The sequence below is a fragment of the Coenobita brevimanus genome, chromosome 33 (genome assembly GCF_032717465.1).
Source record: "Coenobita brevimanus isolate Jiangsu-jjx chromosome 33, ASM3271746v2, whole genome shotgun sequence".
Classification (NCBI taxonomy): Eukaryota; Metazoa; Arthropoda; class Malacostraca; order Decapoda; family Coenobitidae; genus Coenobita; species Coenobita brevimanus.
Genome location: NC_136986.1, coordinates 41,943,855 through 41,956,768, shown reverse-complemented (window position 1 = coordinate 41,956,768; position 12,914 = coordinate 41,943,855).

Genomic DNA, 12,914 nt, shown 5'->3' with positions numbered 1-12,914 from the left:
GGATGGAGTTGAGATATATATAAGGGAAGTGGGTGGAAGTGAGCATGACAGTGAAGCCTGGATCCTGCTGAAAGGACTCAAGTCAAGAGTGAGAGCAGTGGATATGAAGTGAGAAGTGTGTGGAGTTTTATGGACAGACAGACAAATGAGGAAGCAAAGAAGCATTGTGGTGTTGTTAGGAGAAATACTCTGAGATGGTCTGGCCATGTACAGAGGATGATAAACGAGACTGACTACATAGGTGTATGTGAGTGAGGTGGAGAGGGAGACCAACAATAAAATGGAAGGATGGAGTGAAGAAATACGAGGAAGGGGGTGTGAGTTGGAGATAAGTCAGTCAAATGGTAGAGAACAGAATGACATGGAGGCAATTTGTTTGTGGCCACCCCTTATGGGATTGAGGTGTCTGGCGATAGACAGATAGCTTAAAAGTCAGAGATAAACAAAAATCTCTACTTACTTAAAATGAGTAAACTTTATGCAATTACTGGAAGCAAATGCAAGAGGAGATATTTAATTACTTTATAAAAAACAACACAAACAATCGATGCAAAAACAGCATTAACTATAATGGGTTATGGAAAACAAAATGCTGCAAGGTAGACACTGGTTATGCTGACTGAGCCATACACCACATCATCATTATAAGTATTATCATTATAGTAATCATAACCATAATAATAATCGTCATTATTATTATATTCATCACTGCAATCATAATAATCATCCCAACCTCTTCTTCCCACCTACGGATGGGGTAAGGTATAGTCCAACAAGCAAGGACAAAACACATGGGATCAGACATGTTATATATGAACCACCCTGTATTTTGAGCATCAGTGGCTTATAACCAGGACTTACTGCATCTGATTGTGATGTACAGGCATATGCAAAACTATGCCAACAATACTCTGCCAGTACTAACTTGTATTTCATATTTATCACTCTTCCCCAAATGACTTAGAGAGTAACATTCATTCTCTTGCTTGTTTTACTGATGCTTGGAACAGACACCTTCATATGGTAATGATCAAATATTGAAGCTGTCACATTATACGAACGGCCTTCAGTTCCTTTACAATCCCCCTAAAGGAGAATGGCGAACTATGAAAGAATGGTAATTGGTCTGCAGTCCTTACCACATAAAATATTTCACACAACACCTTCCATTCCTACAGCTGGCAGAGTAGTGTCTACATACTTTTGCTCATGCTTAGGACAGGATTCTTGCTAAACATTTCATAGCCTATGGCAGCATACGGCTGGCAAGTTGTCTATAACCTTAGTCACTTTCCTCTAATCTGGCAACGAAGTCTTCTTTCAGAGCTGACAGCAGGATGTAATGAAACTGGTTGCTTGATATGACTACCAATCAAAGTGGACATCTCGTGACTACGAAGAGTAACAAGCCAAGTGGCTTCTTGCTACCCAGGATTTAATTTACAAAACTTGGTGCTAACATACAACTAGACAGTCACATGGTGGTGTAAAGAGTTAAGACATTCCAGCTGGACGTGGCCCCATAAGGTATTACACAAGTCAGTAGCTAGTCCCAGGTCTCCTGCAAAAAGGGGAAACAAAAAATTGATGAATGAATGGGTGGCTGTGAATGTTTAGTCCAGCATCTCATAGATGTGAACAAAGTGTGCAACGTCTGGCTTGAAATATCCACTTAAGGGCAGACACCCAATCACTGAAGCATTGCGTTGGCTGTAAAAAATAAAGGAACAAAAGAACCTTGATAACAACCCCCTCAAAAAGCATGCTGCCCCCTTACTGTACGGGCACAACGTGGTTATTGCAAGCAAGGGCTGCGTGCATGTTTCCTTATATGATCATCCACCTGTGTGCCACTTATCCTTCCAACATAAGCAATGAAGACCCCTTCTCTTTATCAAAAATTAGAACTCCAGAGCCCCGCACATACCAATGTTGTAACTGATATATAGCATGGCACACACTAGTGGGTTGTGTGTACTGTGAAGAGAGTTACCCACCCACCCAGTCATCCCCCAATCCCTGAAAACCCCACTAGTAGCAAAGGGACCTGGGGCCAAGCTACACAATTAATTGGAAGGGCAAGTCAAATAGTACAAATATTTCAACAATAAATTATTTTACTCTAATTTTAATATGCAGATATTTCGTTCATTTACTGACAGCATAAAACTTTGATCTCAGTCTGATTTGGCACTTATTTTTTACTTGCGGACTTAACGTTCTAACGTCCAGCATAAAACATTAATAATTTATATACAGTATTACTCTGCTGCCTTATGTTATCAATTGTAATCGTTCCTACATCACACTTGTTACTAACCTTACTCAAACTTTTAGCACATTTTTAAAAGTACGTTCAATTTCTGTTTGATGTTAAGAATAATGTAATCGCATTTCCTGCTGCACGCACTTTCATAGAACGATAAGTTTAACTACAAACACAAGAATCAACTGGGCCAAGGTTTGTACACACAAAGAGCAACGCCAACATCGCAGGGTCAGTTGGTGTGGCTGGCAAACAGAAAACACAGCAGTGACCTCAGAAAGTTCCAGGAATAATCTCAAACAGATAACAAGGCAAGGAAATATGAGTGAAAAAGTAGATTAGCATGCAGAAGTTCTTGAAAAGTTGATCATCAGATTTGGGAGGCTGCAATATACACCAGTTCAGTATGTTAATCCAGTATACTAATCTGAACTGTTTGAAATGAAACAACTATGTAAACCACAAGCTATAAAAAGACCTGTCCACTGTACATCTAATAAATCATCTTCATCATCATCATAATAATAATAACAATAATAATAATCAAATGCATAATTCTGTGGGGTGTCTTTTAGGTGGCACAGGAGGCTTGCTAAGAAATGATGTTAGGAAATCACCACAGCCACAAAGAAGACAAGCCACTTTTATTGAACTAACACCAGACATTGTTCAACTGAGAGAAATACTGTACTAGCAGTCAAAGGCATAAAAAATAACATGAGGAACCTTTCTATCACAAAATTCTTGCAGTACATCTAGCTAAAACTTACTGCAATCTCTCTACTATCTATGTGTATATGTGTAATGTTTATCTATCTGTGTTGTCTATCTATCTATCAACTTGAAATAATGCTGAGCTGAGTAAATAGCTTAGCAAGGAGAAATGCTAATCATGAAGAAGTGCAATGGAAAGGTTCAAAACTATCTGCAATTGGTAAACCTGGGGAATTTACTTACTGTATTCTTGTTACTCTACCCTGATATAAAATAAGCATCTCGGCAATAGTTTATCAAGCAGAATGTTAGTCATGAAGAAGTGCAATGGGATGATGTAGACCTGCAGTATTGTGTTATTCTACCACCGAGATATATGAAAAAAGCTGGTGAAGGGACAAGTCCTGGGCCAAGTTAAGGTGCAAGAACTATGACAATGGGACAAGTCCTGGGCCAAGTTAAGGTGCAAGAACTATGACAATTAAGCACACAGTAACATAAATAAATAAACACATTCAAAATAAAGATCATTATTATCCTTAGACCCCCAAGAATCACTCTAAGTTGAATAAAACCAGCTGGTGTTAGTTGGAATAAAGACAGTTGCTCTCCCACTTACTAATATTTGAGCTATGAACTATTATTGTTGATGAGATTACTTACTTACCAGCTTGGGATTTTATAAGACTTTGTGGTAGGTATTGTTCCTGTAAGCTGCTAGCCTGACAGTGCCAGGGACTGATTCCTGGCACTGCATCATCCTACCATCATCGTTCTTGTCATCATCGTCGTCGATTAGCAAGTAAAACAAGTACCTTGATTAAGCTAACTGGCCTTGTATAACCTCGTGGTGGAATGATATACTGTAGTTATGCAGCCTAGCACTGCCACTGAACATAAACATCATCATCATTTTGTATTATCCTTATCAGCTCTACCTCCTTTTCCAAAGCAAGGTGAGGAATTCTCAATAAAAATTTCCTAAGTAGGGGAGCAACTATTAACATATTATGTCCACTTCCAGTTGGCTTTAAAAAGTTGTTTGGAATGATGCAGAGCCACTGAGTTGCTATCCTTGTCTTATTCTGCTTCTGTGCAAGGGGATTAGGCTGCCAAAGGACAGAAGTCTCCACCAAGTCAAGGTAGACAAACCAAAAAATGTGCAACTCACATTTCAGAAGGGTGGTTGTAGATGTAGCTGTAGTTTTAGAAGTAATGTAGTAGCAGTACCGCAGTAGCTTGAGATCAATGTCATATGAGTTGATGTGGAGATTGCATTAGAAAATGGATGGCTTTGTTCTTCATGGCAGTCAGAGATATTTCCTCAAAGGCTACAGGCCACTGCGTGATGCCAGAAATCACAAAGCCAGTGGCACCACCAACCCCAGTGGCAGTGGCAGTGGCACCACCCCAGTGGCAACGACAGTGGCACCACAAACCCCAGCGGCAGTAGCGGCACAACCCCAGCGGCAGCAACAGCGGCACAACCCCAGCGGCAGCAACAGCGGCACAACCCCAGCGGCAGCAACAGCGGCACAACCCTAGCGGCAGCAACAGCGGCACAACCCTAGCGGCAGCATAAGTGGCACCACCAGCCCCAGTGGCAGCATCAGCGGCACAACCAACCCCAACAGCAGCGGCAGCAACAGCAGCATGAGTAGCACAGCTTACCCCTGAAAATACAGCACGTTTTTAGGAGATAATCTCAGGCCTGCTGACAATTAACCCTATGTCTGTGGAGGAGCTCAATACAGATCTTAATTAACCCCTATAGTACTGGTGCTGGGGTTGCACTAAGGAGGAGGGGGGGGGGCTGCCTGATTATACTGATATTGATCAATCCCATCCCTATCCCCCAACAGGAGAATGGAGGACTAGAGAAGGGTGGTTCTGCTTGCAGTCCACTGGGTCCATGTTCTGATAAGCCTGGTGTTGCAACTACAAGTGCACAAGATCTAAGATGAACTGATCCATTTTGTGTCATTTGTCTGACTCAATTCCCTGGTTATAGTTCCTCATGTACTTCCTTATTCCCGAAAAAAATAATGGTGGACTGCAGTAAAAAGATAACTTTATGTTTGCGGTCCCCAAAGTTCCCATTTCACATGAGCCTGGGGCCACAAAAAACTACTATAGCTGGGGAAATGAGGCATATCTACTTCATAACAAGAAAAGGTGTAATTGAGGGAGAAAGGAGGTTTAATTGGCTTCTATCTAGCTACTGAACATCATGTACTGTATGAAGATATAACAATAATAATAATCGTTTCGTTTTCGTTTTTAAAGGCTCCAACATGCTTGCATGTGTCGGCCTTGGTCACCTAATGGCGGCTCTCCACGCTGCATGATCCATTGCAGCCTCCCTGTTCAGTCTCTTAACCCTAAGGTCACACTTAATGACCTCGTCCCATGTCTTTCTTGGTCTACCCCTCATAACCCCACCCCCAATATTAACACTTCTCACCTTCCTCACCCAATTATCATCCCCCATCCTCTCCACATGTCCAAACCACCTCAATCTACCTCTCCTCATCACAACACCAATACACTCCAGTCCCATCCTACCTCTCAACTCTTCCATTGTAAACCCAGCCCCTCCAGGCCTTGGACGCAGGGACGCACTGCACATCCACCTAATCATTGTCATTTCTGTACGTCAGAGCCGGCGAATATCTTCCTCCTTCACTGCCATACAGCATTACACTCCTAACACATGCTGCATACAAAGACCCCTTAGCACATAGGGAGAGCCCTCTCAATGTCAGGAGAGGCAAGAGCTCCCCAAACTTCTTCCAACCACTTCTCACCCTAGCCACAGAGCTAGCTCCAGCCCCACCTCCAGCACACAACATGTCTCCCAAATAACAAAACTCTTCCACACACTCAAGAGATTCACCAGCAAGTTCAATCCTTTCACATCTAACAATCTCCACCTGCTCACCCCGGCACGCCGTACACATAAAATCAGCATTATCTCGCAGTCTACCTCTGATACCACTACATCTCTTATGCACCCATTTATCACACACACCGCACAAGATGGAATTACTTCCCATGCCCTTGTGGCAAACTGCACATGGCCACTCTCCCTCGTCTTTGACAGTACCGCCACCAACCCTAGATATCATCACTTCTGTTTTATCTGCATTTACCCTTAAACCCTTTTGCCCCATACCATCTCTCCACTTCCTAAACCTTTCCTCCGCCTCCCTTTCATTCTCTGCAATCAACACCAAATCATCAGCATACAACAACTCCCACGGGAGTCCGTTTCTAAAGTCACGTGAAAGGGCTTCAAGTACCATGATAAACAACATGGGACTCAAGACTGACCCCTGATGCACACCAACATTCACGGAAAACTCATCACTCAAATCTCCATTCACTCTCACCTGGGTGTGAGCACCCACATACATGGCCATAACCACCCTAACCAGCCACTCCTCCAAGCCAAGCTTTCTCATTGCCCACTTCACCACCTCTCTAGGGACTCTGTCAAAGGCCTTTTCCAAATCAACAAAAACAAAATAAAGATCCCTTCTCCTACCAATATATTTTTCCTGAAGCTGTCGAACAATGAATATGGCATCAGTGGTCCCCCTACCTGGCATGAACCCGAACTGCATCTCATCAATATTCACTCTTTCTCTAATCATACCTTCTAAAACTCTCTCCATTACCTTCATTATCTGATTTAAAAGCTTTATACCTCTATAATTTCCTCTTTCCAGGGCATCACCCTTCCCTTTATACACATTTACAATTACACTCTTCAGCCAATCATCTGGGACAACACACTCATAAATAATCCTATTTATCAAGTCAGTGACTAAACTCACCCCTATATCGCCTGAGGCCTTCAACATTTCGGCAGTCAACCCAGACACACCTGCTGCCTTCCCCACCCTCATCCTGCCTATTGCCTCACTCACAGTAGCAGTATCAAAAAACACAGGCACATTTCTCTACACACATGCACTTTGTAATACCCATCAGATAATCAAGTAACTTTCAAGATAAATTAGCAATGTCAATCCTTGTCATGTACTCCCCTATACAAAAAATTAATGAATGGTCTTTATCTCATTCCCACCTGAGAAAAAAAAAATCATATCAATACCAAAATGACATTGGTTCCTTGTTTGTTTACCTGATGTGGCTTAAAACACAGCGAGTTATCTCATGATACGTCAGTTTGCTCTGTGATATAGTGCTTGAACAATAACTGTGACGGCCGCATCCGATATCTCCTGCGAACATGGTGACGCGTGCAAACCGACCGTAAGCTGTCTGAGCCAACATGGCCACCAATAGCAATATGAAAAAAGGGTTTCCTCAAAAAATAAAAAATAAAAACTAAAATATAATAATAATAATATGGCAATAATAATTCCATCCATCATCCCATCCAGTGTTGCCCCATGAGGAGCATGGGAGCCCAGAGCTAAGCAAATTGGTCCTGACATTTAAGATGAGAGTGACCAGCCTCACTCATCCATGAGTGGCATAACGTGAGCAATAAACCTAAACCACCCTTTGGATATAAACCTACACAAGCTCAATCTGACTGGAGAGCACTAATTACCCACTATACCACAAGGCGCCATAATTTGGTTATATGGTTACCACCCAGCGTAGTAAATGGTTTCCTGGTGTACAGGAAACCATTTGGCTTGTCACTCAGTGTAGAGTCACCCATAGGCAGAAGGAAGAGGACAGAATGAAGGACAGAAAGACAGAAGAGGGAGTGTAAAGTCAACCACAGGCAGAAGGAAGAGGAAAGAATGAAGTAAAGAAAGACAGAAGACGAAGGAAGGAAAGAAGGATGGAGGAGAGGAAAGGGCAGACACCTGAGGGCAGCACTACATCAAGTGTGTGGATGGTAAGCACCCCCACCAGGGCTCTTGCTAACTGCCAATGGTTGTGAGCCATTTGGCTCCTAAGGTTTCAGATTTACGAGCCAAATAAATTTTTAGTAGCCAAACTGACTACGAGCCAAAACATTTTACAAGCAATAAATATATTTACTTATTTATACACTGTGATGATTAGAATCATATAATGAGGTTTTAAACATTCACAGTGGCAACAAGGAAAGACTTAATAATCTATCACTACGTGCTTTTTAGTTCATTTATGTGTGATTTACTTATTTCTTAGTTTACTGGGTTTTGAGTGGATGTATTTTCTCCTCGCCAAAAGGTGACGCATGTAAAAATTTGTTCGCTGAAGGGAAAAAATACTCGCATTTGCGAGCTGTGGCTCGCCAAACAAGAGCCCTGCCCACCTAGTGCAATATATATACTGTATATAATAATAAAATAAAAATTAATAAAAAAAATGTAAAGTGAACATAAATGCCTGTGTGGTGGAATCAGATTCCATGGACTGGGGTGGTGAGTAGGTGTGGTCCATTTGGCTTGCCACTGCTACACACAGTAGTTCACTTTTTTTTCCCCCCCACTGTTTGAGTTTTACCTCTTCCTATAATGGCAGGGGATTAATCCCCGAGCTAGACCTCATCAGATCATATAGCCCTGCTAGGGTTACAGGAGAGCGCTACCCCTCCCAGCACAGCAGCCACCGGGCAGGGCGCGAACTCGCAACCTCACGATTACAAGCCTGACACCCCACCACCGAGCTACCGCGCTCCCCTATAATAGTAGGAAAAAGGTACAGGATGATGGTGGAGAGGGATGCCTTCATGGGGTGGCACAAATGGTTGGATGGCTAGGCTGCCTCCTTGTACATACATCCCAAACTTCCCTCCCTATCTCCTCAAGAGAATGGTGGACAGTATAAGAGAAACTCCAGTCTGCAGTCCACCAGGTTCACTTTCTGGGACCACAACAACATATCCTACATATACACTAGTTCCAGTTTACATATTAAAGGAGTGAATTATAAAAACAATGGAAAACAGTTAATTTAGTGCCAATATATAAAGGAGGAGAAGAGGAGACCCACTGAACTACAGGCCTGAGTCCCTGAATAGTGTAGTTCGTAAAATGTGAAAAAATAGAAAAAATGGGCTCAATTTCTAGACAGGAAAAAGTTACTAACATAAAACGATTTCAATTTAGAGAAGCAGTGTCATGTATTACTAATCCCCTAAGTTCCTACTGAGATTTACGGATATTACACAAAAGAAAGAGGGTTGGGTAGATTGTGTCTACCTGGATCAAAGGATGGCATTTGTCAGGATGCCACATAAAATTTCTAAGATATAAAACCATTCTATCAAGCCTAACTTTTCAAAAACATATGAAGCTTCTCTAGTTGCTACATCTATCCTTATATGGTACTGAGCTTCCTTCATCCTGTTCTGTCTGTTGATAATTCTTTTGTGCTTTCACACTCCACACTAACAAAATCAGTTATAAGCACTGAACCACACACATCTTTGGCCCACAGTTTGTTATTTCCTTTATCTCATCAGTTCCCACAGCTTTTTTCTATTTTCTCTGTCAATCACTACAAAATGCCATATTCTTGGCCAACACATGGCCCATCATCAATTTTACACTGAAAAATAAACTTCACAATCCAAGTCCTATTCACTTAAACATGGATAAATAATGAACTCCTTTCATGATCTGGCCTAAGAAAAATGTACATACTGAAAAATGGCTGGTTAGGATTGTCTTAGCTTTTGCACTGAAGGTAAATACTGCATGAACTTAAGATTCTTAGTGTTAAGCATATTGTTAGGGTTAATTCTGAGCCCATTTCTTTTTCTTATTAATCTGAGGTCCTACCATAAAAATTCAAACCTAGTTTACCCTGGGAACTACTGTATACTGATGACCAACTTACAGGAGTTAATAGAGTTGGTAACCTTGTTGGTAAATACTGTATACATAATGGAATGATGGAATGGAAGCAAGAGCAAGAGAGATGTAACTGACTGATCAGAAAATGCCAGTGGTCGGTGGCACAGATAAGGAGACTGCATGAATGTGAAAGATAGCCTTGTGCTGTCTGATACACCTCAACATCCTTTCCATAGCATCTCTTCATGACTCGCATTATAATCTAGTATTAACCTACTGGTACAACATGGCATTCAAGAAGGAAAGATGGCAATTTCAAGCCACATTACTGTGAAAGAGGTATAACAAGAGATCATGTACGTTGGAGATCAATTGTAAGAGAAACCATACCTTTAGACATGGAAGCACAGTCTATACTAAACTGCTCACGTTTACCATAATCCTGACAGTGATTATGTGAACAGATAAGTTTGCATCAATTAACTTTGTCTCTATGGAATGGATCTGTCTCTCAAGAGATTAAACATTCATTTGCAGATTGTTGTATTACCTTGTGAATGGAGATGAGAATTTTTGAAGTCTGAATGTGCAATGAATGGATATAAAGGCAAAATCACTGGTCACACTGCTGTTAAACTTTCTCATTTACCTGCTTCTTTTTATAGTTCTAGATATTTTACATCCATTAAAAGGATAATGATGACAATGACTTGGATAATTCCTCTGGAACTGTACATGACACAAACCTCGATTCCACTATAAGTTAATGTGTAATACCATACGTCACTCCACTCCAACTGCAACCCTTGAATGTGTGGCAGTCAGGTCATGGATGGTGTCTCACTGGTGAAGAGGTGGACATGGCCAGAGTTGAGAGTCACCAGCAGCTGCAATCCTCCATGTCTGAAAAAGAGGCTCACCACATTACTCACTGATACTTGTCATGAGAAAAATGTGGTACTCAAGCTAACCTGCCAACATACATTTTACACATGGTACAGCGATCTCTTGGTTATCGCACATACCGTACAGTGGTTGGTACCAAGCATGGTGAGTGATAATGAAACTGCAAGATAACAAATGTACAGAACCTACGGAATTTATTCTAATTGGTACTTGGCATCCCTAGTGTGGTTCCAAATTTTCTCTTTTACTGCAATTTAGATCCATTGTGCCTGCGACAGAAAACACTGGGAGAAATACACTAAGGTAGTCTGGCTATGCGAAGAGGATGGAGAGAGATTAACTAGGAGTGTGTGAGTGAGGTAAGGGGGGAGAGAGCAAGGGGGGAAATCAAGGTATGGATGAGATGGAGGGAAGGACTAGAGAGGTATATGAAAGAGGGGGTGTAAGCTGGGGGGAGGGCAGATAAATGGCAAGGGACAGGGTGCCAGGGAGGCAATTTGTGTTTGGCAACGCTTTATGGAATTCTGGTGTCTGGCTATAGATAGATAATACACACATACTGTTATGGTATCTGAAACACACATAAACATGGTTAGATTATCAGAAAGTGATGAAAAGGGCACAATAAGGTAGAAACACGTGCCACGGAGAGACATGAGATGGGTTTGAGATAAGAGGTTCTGAGGCCAGGGGGTGAAGAGTTAGCAATCTCCACCACCTAATATTAATTTCTACAGTAGAACCTCATCTTTAAATTCTTCAAAGCCATAAAAAACCACAGACACTGAACCATCACTGTCAACAGAAACCAGCTCAGGTATGCAATAACAGCAAGAATGCAAATTCTTATCTTGCAGCGATAACGAAACAGTAATCCTTAGAGAGACATAGAACCAGAACCACCTCTTAAAAATTCAAAAATATATATACTGTATACCGTCCGATGGGACCCTTTCAGACTACCGGGGCTATTTCTTACAGCTGGCCATTGGTTAAAAGTTTTTTTCTTTAACCCGCCGCGTGCCAACTATTTTTTAGCCCTATGGGTCGCCACCGTGCCGGCCATTTTTCGACCTTTTTTTTATTGGCTAAAATGATAGATTTTGATGTGAAAACAATGAATTTCGCCATTAAAATGCTCACAGAAGCTCGGAAATGGGTTTTATTGAGTCCTGCATACTCGTATACAGGTATACTCGCTCTCTCATGCTCACCACGTAGGTGAGAAAGCCGTTTCCTATGTAAGGTATACTCAGGTATTTATGCTGGGAAGGTATAGCAATGTTCAGTACACTTTTCTGATTACTTATTACTTCAACATCTATCACAATTTGTGTGTCTTTCTCACTGTGATTGCATTATCTTACACTTACTTGAAGATAGGTACAACCTGACTTCATTATGTACAGTCCTGGCACTTACAAGAAGGTATTTACAACTTGACTTCACTACATAGTCCTTATACTGACAAGAAAATATTTACAACTTACACTTACATGAAGATATTTACAAAATGCCTTCACTATGTACAGCACTGGGCACACAGGCAGAGTGAGGCAGAGCGAGCATGAGGAGGGGAGCGAGTGAGAGTATGGCCTTGACAGCCTGGGGGATGGTAGAGGAACAGCTACCATACATGCCTGCCAATTTTTATCCGCGAATCTTGAAAAATGTGGTCACAGTGAATTTTTTTATTTAAACCGTTTTAAAACAGCACTGGCACTGGCCGTGGAATAATATCAGATCATTTTCAAACGGCACTGGCACGCAGCAGGTTAATTTATGAAAAAATATTGATTTATGAAAAAGATTCACTCAACTTACATGTTTTTTTTTTTTTTTTTTTTTTTTTTTAAGAGATGCTGTATGCTTTATACATTAACCCGTAACGTCCCGAGCTATTTCGCACCTCCGACACCCCCCAATCCCGAGGTATTTTCGAAAAATCTTTTTTTGGCTAAAAGCCCCACATTTGGTGAGAAACATCGAAAATTCATAGAGAAATCGCTCACCTGAGGTTTAAAATACTCGATCCAGGTAGCAGTACCTCCTTACCTTACTGGGTTTTCTATCAGGCTGGCACCAAAGAAAACAAGTTCTATGGAAGGGTAACTATTTCACACCACTCATAAACGGTATTTATTTATTTACTTGGTACGAATTTATATGCAGTATGAGAGTATATTGGTTTTCAAACAGTAATATAGGCATTATAAGCATTGTTTCACTCTAACTCATCACCATACCTGACCTTT